Genomic DNA, 10862 nt, shown 5'->3' with positions numbered 1-10862 from the left:
CCTCATCTCCCCATATTGTTCATCCACTTGCCAGTGCAGCGGGCTGCCTTTTCCAGTCTACTTCTGCTGGCTTTGATGCTAATGGCTGGCCATAAAACTTTAAATACCCTGAATGGTTTAATAATTTAATAATTACCTCCTAGAAGATGGACAGCAGGCGTCTCCTCTGCCCAACCTCTTCGATTTCTCTCATCAAGAGGAAAAAGGATCACTAAGTTGGAAAGATGATGAGAGTTTATTAGGATATAAGTATCAGAGATGTAAGCAAAGCCAATACAGATATGAAATGCCAGCACATGGGTAATAGAGTACATTTACAGTGACTGTGCACCATCTGCATGAGGTGATCCAGGCCCCACTGTCCTTTGGGAGAAGAATTACGAAGTGCATCAAAGTGTGTGCACAACTATTTTTTCCACTCTTTAGGCTTTTTTACGCATTGATTACAGTTCATGAGTGCTCTCTTTCCGTTCCTCTTTTCCTCCTTGTAATGCAATTTGCTTTTCCAAGCAAGTTAAGAATAAAAAACACAAGTGCACAGTATAACTGGAATGCAGTCCCTATAGCAGGTGTGAGCTTTAGGAAAATCATATGCTATGGGAAGGCTCTGCTCTACACAGCAGGAACCTTGGGTGAATTGTGCACATCACGCCCTTGCTGCTCTTCCCTCTGTTAGCTCTATTTTTTGCCTATGTTTTACTCAGGGACCTAATAACAAAGTAAGCAGAACTGGGCAGGAAAAGATGACAAAAAGCAAGAAAAGCAGGATTTTATACAGCATATGCTCAAGAGAAGAGTGTTTTCAATGAATAGCAGAAAACAGGTTGCATTTTTATTGCCATATCTAGTGTAGGAAAATTGTTGGTATTCAGATCCTTTACTTACGTAAAAGGTACTAATACCATGCTGTAAAGATACTCCGTTACTAGTAAAAGTCCTGCATTGAAAATGTTACTAAAGTAAAAGTATGTAAGTAGCATCAGGAAAATATACTTAAAGTATTGAAAGTACTCAATGCAGAAAGATTTTGGAAATCTCAAATTAATCAGCTAATCATTTATTGTTAGGAAATTTAATTTGTAATAAAACGTTGCATTTAATAAACTACATGTGTTTACTGTGCAAATATCTTGTAAAATGGACAACTACCTCAAATTTGCACTTAAGAAAGTGTACTTAATAGGTAAATAATGGCTGTGACATCTACAGTTATTTCCTTTAGATTTCACAGTAACACTACTGTATACGGTTTTTACAGCAGAATGCTGTAAAGTTACATTACAAGCTTGTCGACATGACAACATCACAGTATCTAAGTATTACAGCTGATATCACAGTAGTCAAAGCATTACTGTAAAAAAAATATAATACTGTAAATATTACAGTAAACTGCTGTATTTTTACTTTTATCTTATGTTGTGTTTAATTGTTTTGTATTTTACTATGAATATATAAAATACTCTAAATGAAAGTAAGGTACTGTAAAACCAATTCACTGTAACTTGCTGCCAATCGTTGCCAGTAAGTTACAGTAAATTTTATGTTAAAATGGTTACAGTGCAGTTACATTCCACCACTGTCTAAGAATACATCTTAGTCGCTTCTAGCGTTGACACGCTTAATAATTCAGTTATTCTCAAATTGAGCCAAGACCATCCAGTTGTTCCACCAGCATTCAAAAGAAATAGGCAGGAATGGAGCACTGATAATTGAGTCTCTATGTGCCATCTAATGAAGTAGGGTTTAGAATATAGCCAAAACTGCATTGATTGTGACTTTCAGGGACGTAAGTGTTATGAATTCCAGGAGTGGGGGGAGCTCCAGAGAGGAGCAAGTGACTATGCATTTCAGAGATAAGTATAAATGGGACATGGGGATGGTGTGAGTCATGCTTCACAAATCTCTAAGCTGAAAAAGAGCAGACCCGGGCCTCTACTTCCTCTCCCTTTTTCCCTCTATGGGGTGTAAAGGCCCGAGGGTTCCAGTCTTAATTACTGATGAGAGATGCAGAGTCTGAACACCTGGCTTGAACACCTGGCTTTACCTCTCAGCGTGATTCACTCTGGGATCATTTCTCACCCGATGGTATTGCATGACTAGTACTCAGCCCTCAAATACAGTCTAGAGCATGTAGTGTAGTGCGCCTGTGTGTGTGGTCTTGTTTAACTATATCCGTGGGGTCCAAAAACAGTCCACTATACTTGTGGGGTCCCCACAGCTTTGTGGGGCACAAATGCTGGACGCCAATAATTTAAAGTGCTGTTTGAGGATTAAGACTTGGTTTTAGGATTAGGGTTAGAATTAGGTTATGGTTAAGGGTAGTGTAAGGGCCTAGGAAATGCATTGTGTCAATGACGGGTCCCCACAAACAACAACAAATCTGTCTGTGTGTGTGTGTGTGTGTGTGTGTGTGTGTGTGTGTGTGTGTGTGTGTGTGTGTGTGTGTGTGTGTGTGTGTGTGTGTGTGTGTGTGTGTGTGTGTGTGTGTGTGTGAGTGAGAGTGAGAGTGAGAGAGAGTCTGCCTGCGTATTTATGGGACAATAACTGATGATCATGTTGCATTTAATAGGGATATGTCTGCAGTGCAAATTTAGCATGACATCACAGATAAGCTGCCAGACACTGGATGCTTGGAAGATATTATAAAGGAACCATATTGGTAGTTTTGCTGTTGTACCCGCTTGACTACCACCTTTTTTTGACTATACACTAAACTGTAATGACCTCTGAAACCGCTGGCATCTCTCGGTGTGCTGTACCTGACTCACATTGACCATTTCCCTGCTACATTTACTGTGAATACGGCTAAACTTAACCATCATCAGACCAATCGTCAAGTAACCAGCCAGCAAGCTAATTTCGTAGGATATCATACAAATTGTTGTGCAAACAATTTTGAACAATGTGGTACGAACATGTTCATAAGAACACATTGGTGTTTGCGTTGTCTCACAGGGAGTGACAATGCATCACGCGCCTATCAGAGATGGGAAGAAAAAAAAGTACAAATACTTTGTTACTTTACTGTTTATTTTAGTGCTGACTTTTTATTATTATATAAAAATTATTGCCATGAAGATGCCCATTAACCACCAAAGATGTATGTTTAGTCCTACTTTATCTAATTTAGAAGTAGATTATGGATTTGTTATTTTGCATGAAGCAAAAAAGCTGTGAATTGTTTCATGGCTAATTCCACGTCAATGAGCAGGAGCATCAACAACCACCCATGGCAGATACTTGCAATGCCTTGATAAAATCCTGCCTTTCAATGAGGTGGCAGTACCGTTTTACAGAGAAATATCAAGGCTGAACCTTGAAATTTGCTCCGATTAGGATGCTGAAGATTTCGCTAAGAAGATCCAGTAGGAGCTCGTGAAAGAACGTTGACTTTGTCTGGACACAATTTCACTCCTGTGATGTCTGCTTAGGTTGCACTTTTATGTTTAATCCCCTCCTTGCCCCCCACCCCCCTGTCTCCATCTCTGTCTCTCACCGTCTCCACAATGCCAAACTGCAGATGCACACGATTGTAAACGTCGGTCTCGTGTCTAACGCCTCTCCAATTAGTGTTGCTTTTTGACAACTTCAGTTCTATCCAGCCTCCACTGCCTTGTTCTTTCGGTCTGCCTTTCCTCTATCCCATTTTGCTGCTCTGCCGGATTTTTTTTCTCTCCCGTCGTCGCCTCATCTCTCATCTTACCTCTTTGATCTTGCTCCTCCCAGCCTCCTCTTTTTCTTATCTGCCTTGCCTTCCGATAACCCTTTTCTCCTTTCCTCCCTGTTCTCACTTCCAATTCTCCCTCTCGGTCTCTCTATCGCCATTCATCTCATATCATGCTAGCCTGGGTTATGGTGCCGGCATGGCACATATTGAATAGTTATCAGAGTGTGTCTCCTCAGCTGCGGGTGTGAATGCTAAACAGAGTTATGCAAGCGGTGAGGGCTCGCAAAGAGGGAGGAGCTGGAGGGGGACAGTGCTGCCGGCTCTGGGAGATGGATGGAGCGGATCAGGGGCTTGACTGACAAGGCAAATGGTAATAAATGACTCCTACGCCAGCTGACGAAAGAACGCACAGGGCTAGGAATAGAACCAATCACAGCAGATAAACACTGACATGACACGCAGTTTGTGTGTTCTTCCCTAATGTGACCCACTTTTCGGTTCTTGTTACCCAAACAGTGCTGAAATATCAAAACTTGGTCTTGTATGCATTCGCCTTATGGCGAGGTCTATGGCGAGGTCAGGCATATACAGTACATTCAGCCCGCATGGGTGTGAAAGAATCTGTTTGAATTTGTGTGTGCATTCACCCGTTTATGTAACGTTCACGGCAGCATAGCTGTGATGGATGGACCCCTGTGCTGCTCCACCGGGGCCATTAGTCAGCCAGAGAACAGGGCCCGGCCACCTGGGTGTGATGCTCCACGCGACAGGTTGAAGGCCAGGACAGGCACTTACCAGCGCATGTGTCGGTGTGTCCACACCGTGTTCCAGCGCTTTATGTGGGTCCTGTAAATGTTTGAGCCTGTAAGTGTGTGTAACTGGGTGTTGGGTCAAAGAATTTCTTTTATTTTTTATATCTCTTAGTCAGTGCATGTGTGCTGTTTGTTGTGATGTGATCTGACCTTTCAACTCCCTCTGCAACCATGTCCTGTACATCCATCATCCAGGCTTCAGTTGGGGTATAAAGTGCATCACAATGCAACAGAAAAGTGATCTGAGTTGCCCGTTTGGATTTAAGTTTGAACACATTTTTGTTTCTAAATGTACCAAACCTAAGAGGTTTTTTTCAAAATGCTGGCCAGTGTGAAATGGTTGCAACGTCCTGCCTCCCCTCTTCCACTAGTTTCTGCAACTCAATGGAATTTCTTATACAGAGTTGCTATCATCAGTGTTTCTGAAAAGCTGATACATACCTCTGGGCTAAGCTAAATTAATATCTAGTCTGCATATCTTTTTTAACCTCTCCCTTCTGGCAGGACGCAGAACAGTTACTTCACGACTTCAGTTGGTATTCAACTTAACTACAGCCTTGTTTAGTTTTTGTCACTTTCTACGTAGACAGTAGTTGTCAAGGCAACTCCATTAAACAGGTTTTGCGATGGTGCATTGGGCAGTGACACAAGTAAAAGTGACCAACTTCAGTAAAGTACACTGTAACAAATTTAACATAAAATTTCCAATAGCTTACTGGCAACAATTGGCAGCAGGTTACTGTGAATTCTTTTCACAGTAAAGGTATCGTACTTCCATTTACAGTATTTTATGTATTCATTGTAAAATACAAAACTATTTCACAAAACATAAAGGTTGAAATGTAACTTTACAGCAATCTAATGTAATTACTGTGAAAGTTAAAGTAAATAACTGTTGATTTCACAGCCATTATTTACAGTGTAGAAAAGAGTAGACTGCAGCTCTGATAAAGGAACCATGAGGAACCATGTCTAACAGCACATAGGAGACTGCAAAGTAAAAATTCAAATGGTTTCAAAACATTGTACCTTCTTGTCCATGCTTTTATAACGAGCTAGCCACAGCTACAGACGGTAGAAGCACCACTGTTAGTAGCAATCCAACATCTCTCCTTTTAACCCAAACTTGTCTTCATTCCTCAAATCCATGCTGACTTCTTACACCAAAGCCTGTTAGCTGACCAGCCGGCAGCCTTTACCTCAGAACCCCGCTGGCTGCACACGCAATCTGCCGGGACCAATCGCTCCCACTCAACATCAGCTAGCCAGAGCTTTCTACAGGGCTCACATTCTCACACGCATGTGCACTCTGGGCTGAAGTACGTGAATGGAAATATGAACTTACGACCACACACAGCCAATGAAATGATTGAACACAGCTATTCTAGCGGGAAAACACACAGTGCAAAGACGTAGGCTGCACTGTCAGTTTGGTTTCCTGCTTGAGTAAGGACATTGCACTAATAAGCGTCTCGACTGAAACGGCATCTCTGCTGTGTCACTCCAGGCCTGAACTAGAGCTCGTTCACTCTACCAAAGCACAAGACCCCAGTTGCTGACATGTGGATGGCAAAGACAGTAAACTCAAAGTTTGTGCACAGAAGCTGAGCAAATGTGAGAATCTAATAGGACCAATTAAAAGTTTGGAGGACTTTTGTCCAGTTTTATTATCTCAAAATTAATTTCAATTTGTGTTCTTGTTGTGTATAATGCAAATCCAAAGATAAAGCATAGATATCTGCTATCTACTTGTCATTACATTATTACATTATTGTAGATACAATTAACCTTCATTGTGTATTTTTTATATGTTTTATGTGAAAATGACCACGTCTATCTCCAGATGACGCAGTAAAACATATTTGTGTCACCTCTCTGGTTGTATTATGTATAATCAGCCATTAAAATTACGTTCCATTTTAAAAAGACTTTTTTATTCATTTAAATAGGACACTATCTGCCGCATCAATCTGGACTGTCATGGCGTTTTCAATTACATGGTACCTGCTCAACTCTGCTCGCCTCTTTTCGGTTTTTATTATGCTAACAGGTCTTTTTTTTTTAGTATCACCTCCTTTGAGGTTCCAAGCGAGCTGAGGCGATACCAAAGGGTGACATGAAACCCTGCAGACTGGTGATTGGTCGTTGAGAATCGTCACTAATCACTGCGTCATCATTGCTAAAAACAAACAGGACTTTTTCTGAACAAACCCGCAATTTTAAAATAGTTCAGTGTTGATTTTTTTGCTGCGTCCAGTTTCTTTTAACACTAAACGTGTCTTCTGGCAAACAGCCACATGCCAAGAATCCAAAACAACACGCCTTCAACGTTCTGTGTGTGGGTCTTGTTAGGTAAGGTGGTTTCCTGCGGCGTCGCTATGACGACCACCCATGCTCACCTCACGCATGAAGCATTATTGAATCTGCTATGGAAAAAGGAGGACAGGGCATCGCGGTCGATCCGAGCCGAGCCGAGTGGAGCTGGTACTTGCAGTGGGTAAGCCCCATCACATGAGTAAAATACTGATGCTAAAGTCACACAGGGGCCAAGTGATAATGATGTGTTTTTATATGATAATGGCAGTTCTTTCAAGGGTCTGTGCATAGATCTGCAAAGCCATCCTCCCACCTTCCACAAAGAAAACTGAAATACTTTTTCCATGGTGGCATTTTTAATAAATAGTACCTCACAATCTCTGTTTTACACTGTACCGTTCAACTGCTTTCACTCATTTTAATCAGAAACGTGGCTGTAATCATTGCCACTTGTAGGGCCATCACAGGCTCTCCAGATGCTTTATGTCAACGGAATACGGCTAACAAATATATCAACCCAAAAGAAAGAAATGTTTGAAAGTGTTTGAAAGAAATCTTAGAAAAACATGTTCATTCAGCCTTATTGCAATCAATTATTATTCCCCAAGCAGTGGGGCATGTTGGTAATTGTTTAACTAGCTACCTTACCCGCCTATAGTTTTTTATTTGCCTTACTTTATGAGTTTGCATCCCTACTAAGCTGCTAATCAGATGTCTCGAATCTTTAAGCTTTAAATATGTATGATCCGTCTTTATGTATGACCCGTCTTTATGAGGTACTGTAGCTTGGAGCAATTTTATTTTAAAACCAATATCTCTCCTCTTACACCTCCTAACAAATTGCAAAAAACATAAATTGCCTCTTTCTCTCCCACACACACACATATATATACACAAGAGTATCTGCTTGTAGAATGGATAGAGTGACTAGCAAACTGCAGCAATACACTATAAATACACACACACACACACACACACACACACATACAGCCTTCAACTCCCCAGGATATAGGATCTCTCCCAATTCTCTCTGGACTGTGGTGGAAAAGAAATGGCCATGCCACAATGAGCCGGTGAAAGACACCAACACAAAGTGAGAGAAGCAGAGGAAGAAAGGAAGAGAGTGGAAAAAAAACAACGGAGCAATCCAGTGCTAAGCAGCTTTAAGACAATGTGGAGGGGGAGGCTCATCTAAAGCCCAAATGGCTGCTGCTACCCCATATCTCTGCTCCACTTTAACACCCCCCGCACCCATAGATACACACACAAACATATGCACACACACTGACACCCATCCGCCCACGCACACTCCTATCGCTGCTGCACATGAGTAACCCAGATGTGCTTCCCACGTATATCTCCTCTCTCCACCCCTCTATCAGTAGAACAAAGAGGACGAGGAAGCAAAGCAGAGCACACTTTAGGAGACAGAGGGAGAAAATGAGAAGAGGGGTGTATTACTGGCAGAGCAAGAGAGGGAGGGAGTGGAAAGACACAGAACACAAGCAAAGAAGTCAGCGTTAAGAGTGGGCAAGTGAGGCAGCACTGATGGTGCAACGGTGCAAAGGAAGGAGAAAACAGAAAGGCGAGATGACTCAGACTAAGTGATGTGCGAGGGCACAGGAAGAGGAGCTCAATAATACATGTTTGGGAATCCCCCTAATGCTTTGTGGGTCTAACTGTGGTGTCTTAGCCTTAAAGCTGGATAGATACAAGCAAACAAAGTGTGACAAGGGACAAAAGTGTCCGTGTATTGCACAATGTTGCAATAATGCATTGTGCTGCCTACTCAGTAAAGTGTTTCAGTGAGGTGATTAATTTTTAAATTATAAAGCGTGGATTGCGATGTAAAAAAATGTTTTAGGTTGTGTTGATGATTCCAGTCAAACTGTGTTACATTGTGCTTTTTGCAGGTGTGCTTGTTTGATGTATTGCCCAGTTGTAGTACTTGCCCAGCTAAATTCATGGTGATGCCCCATTCGGGTAGTGGCCGGCGACCATTGGTTAATTGTTTAAATTTGTTCATTGAAAAATGAAACAGAGAGCAGAGATATGTCAAATTGGATGTGAGACACAGCTAACACCATTACGTCCTCCATTGTTTACACTCTATAGGTTCTGCACTACACTGATTTCAGGAACACCATTAAAATGAAATGCTTTTTTGTTGATAATGTTGGTGTTATAAATGCTAGTGCATCCACGCCCTTATTGCATGGAGAGTCAGTATCAACAGGGGTTGCCAGGTCTATGTGACAAATCCAGCCAGACAACCAGTAATACCTACAGTATCTACAGAGTTCTCGTGAGAGCACTATTTGAATTTGCTCAGCGAGTTACTCTGGCATCGAGTAATGCTGCTCATCAACGATGCCCTTGTAGTCGAGCTGCACCAATCACATCGGTGTATCTGATATAGGCGGGGCCAGAGGCGAGCTAAACAGATGATGACAGTTTAATCTACCAGTTAGCGCCACTGCTAGCTAAGCTTATAGGGCTCTGGATATGTCACCCCATGTATTGTTGTAATTGGTTGTAGTATCTTTTAGATTTGGGTCTGGATTTCCAGGTTGAGTAATACCAGCACAATACCAGGACTCAACATATGCCCCTGCTAAACCATATACACTGTTTTTGAAGTCCAACAGCATTGATATCATTGCCTTTCATCATTGCAAGGTATTGTGATATCTACAGTAACACCATTTCCATCAGGAACACTCTCGCCATGGTTTTAACCATGGATTGCAACAAATGGAAATACAGTTGTACTTGGCGACGAAGGCTCTGTTCTGATGATGCTAACTGGATCACTCAAGCCGCATGCTAAGATGATACAGGGAGGACGCTGCCGAGACCCCCCTGTACACAAGAGTAGGCCCAATCCAAGACATAGTTACGATCCCACCCAAAACCAGGAAGATGGAGGCTGGGGAGATGGATGCAAGTTTTGCCAGCAGCAGCGGCGGAGGCAGCATTGGAGTAGGAGGAAGCTGCTGTGTGCCAGTATTCAGTTCAGCGTGTGACGTGTCCCATAACCATGTGTGCACAAGCTGATCTAGAGTTTGATAGAATTAAAGTATACATAGAAGTTTTACTGTAGGAAGGTTTTTTTTAGTTATAAGATGCATACTCACTGTGTTTCTGCAAAACCCAATCAGGCAATGTAACACTAATAGTAATACCCATAGACAGCATTCATAATCAATTACAACTCTGAGCAATGCACTACGGTCTGGCATAAGAACCTATTGGGATTCAGAACAGCTTTATAAAGCTGATCTTTATTGGTCACATTCCCCATTTAATATGCCAATTACTGTGGTTTTACATGATACAATCATATCACAGATTTATTCTTTTACTCAAGAGGACAGAATTACATTTGTACAGATGCATCGCTGCATGTACTGTACCAACGTTTTAATTGCAGTATCAGAACACAAAGGCGATTCCTGTAGGGTGATTCCTAGAATGACAACTTTTGATTAAACCAGATTTCCTTCAAACAGTATTCTGATCATGTCCGAGGAATACTGACATGTTTCTTAGATAGTATGTAGATAGTAAACAAAGCCCAAATGACAAATTAGCTGTATGCTGGCTCGCGTACTGTGCAGCAGGTGTTATCTGAGCCTGGTTCTGTTCTGAGCTCTTGAGCTCTCTCCTCAGCTGGGGAGGCACTGATGGACAGCCTGAGGCAGGCAGCCAGATGTTCCGGCTGTAGGTTATTCTTCAACTCAGTTTTCATCTGAAAATAAGCAGATCATTCTCAACTGCAACTGACTGGAGTACTGTGGTGCATTTGAAGAGAGGAAGTTGAAACGCACTCCCTTTAATTTGCAATAACAGCGACCTGTATGCACAGTGGGTCCTCTCTGCCTTTTCATACGAGGCTATTTAGTCACGGGTTGAAGTAACATTGGTATGTTTTACTGAAATACTGTAAAATGTTGCCAGCTTGATGAAAACCTCCTCCTTATCTGTACAGTCTCTCTACAATTCATCTGTACAAAATCTCCTCAAGCGGAATTCCAGCAGCTTTCATCTCCGTTCCACCAGGTGGC

General features: G+C 41.9%; 1 protein-coding gene and 1 long non-coding RNA gene across 3 annotated transcripts in view; one reads left to right on the top strand and one right to left on the bottom strand.

Annotated features, from left to right (window-relative positions):
- Nucleotides 1-10862, top strand: part of nrg3a (neuregulin 3a) — a 412241-nt gene that overhangs the window by 54132 nt on the left and 347247 nt on the right. The gene's annotated exons all lie outside the window — the stretch shown is intronic.
- The window catches only part of LOC116705079 (uncharacterized), a 16731-nt gene continuing 8565 nt past the window's right edge, over nucleotides 2697-10862 (bottom strand). Inside the window, exons 2-3 of the long non-coding RNA XR_004335841.1 lie at nucleotides 6079-6083; nucleotides 2697-2709 (exon numbers count right to left, since the gene is read on the bottom strand). This is a non-coding gene — a long non-coding RNA (uncharacterized LOC116705079). The remainder of the gene's footprint in view (nucleotides 2710-6078; nucleotides 6084-10862) is intronic.

This window comes from Etheostoma spectabile, chromosome 17, assembly GCF_008692095.1.
Source record: "Etheostoma spectabile isolate EspeVRDwgs_2016 chromosome 17, UIUC_Espe_1.0, whole genome shotgun sequence".
NCBI lineage: Eukaryota > Metazoa > Chordata > Actinopteri > Perciformes > Percidae > Etheostoma > Etheostoma spectabile.
Note: the sequence above shows the minus strand (reverse complement) of the source record. Positions and strands in the feature narration are given on the sequence as shown.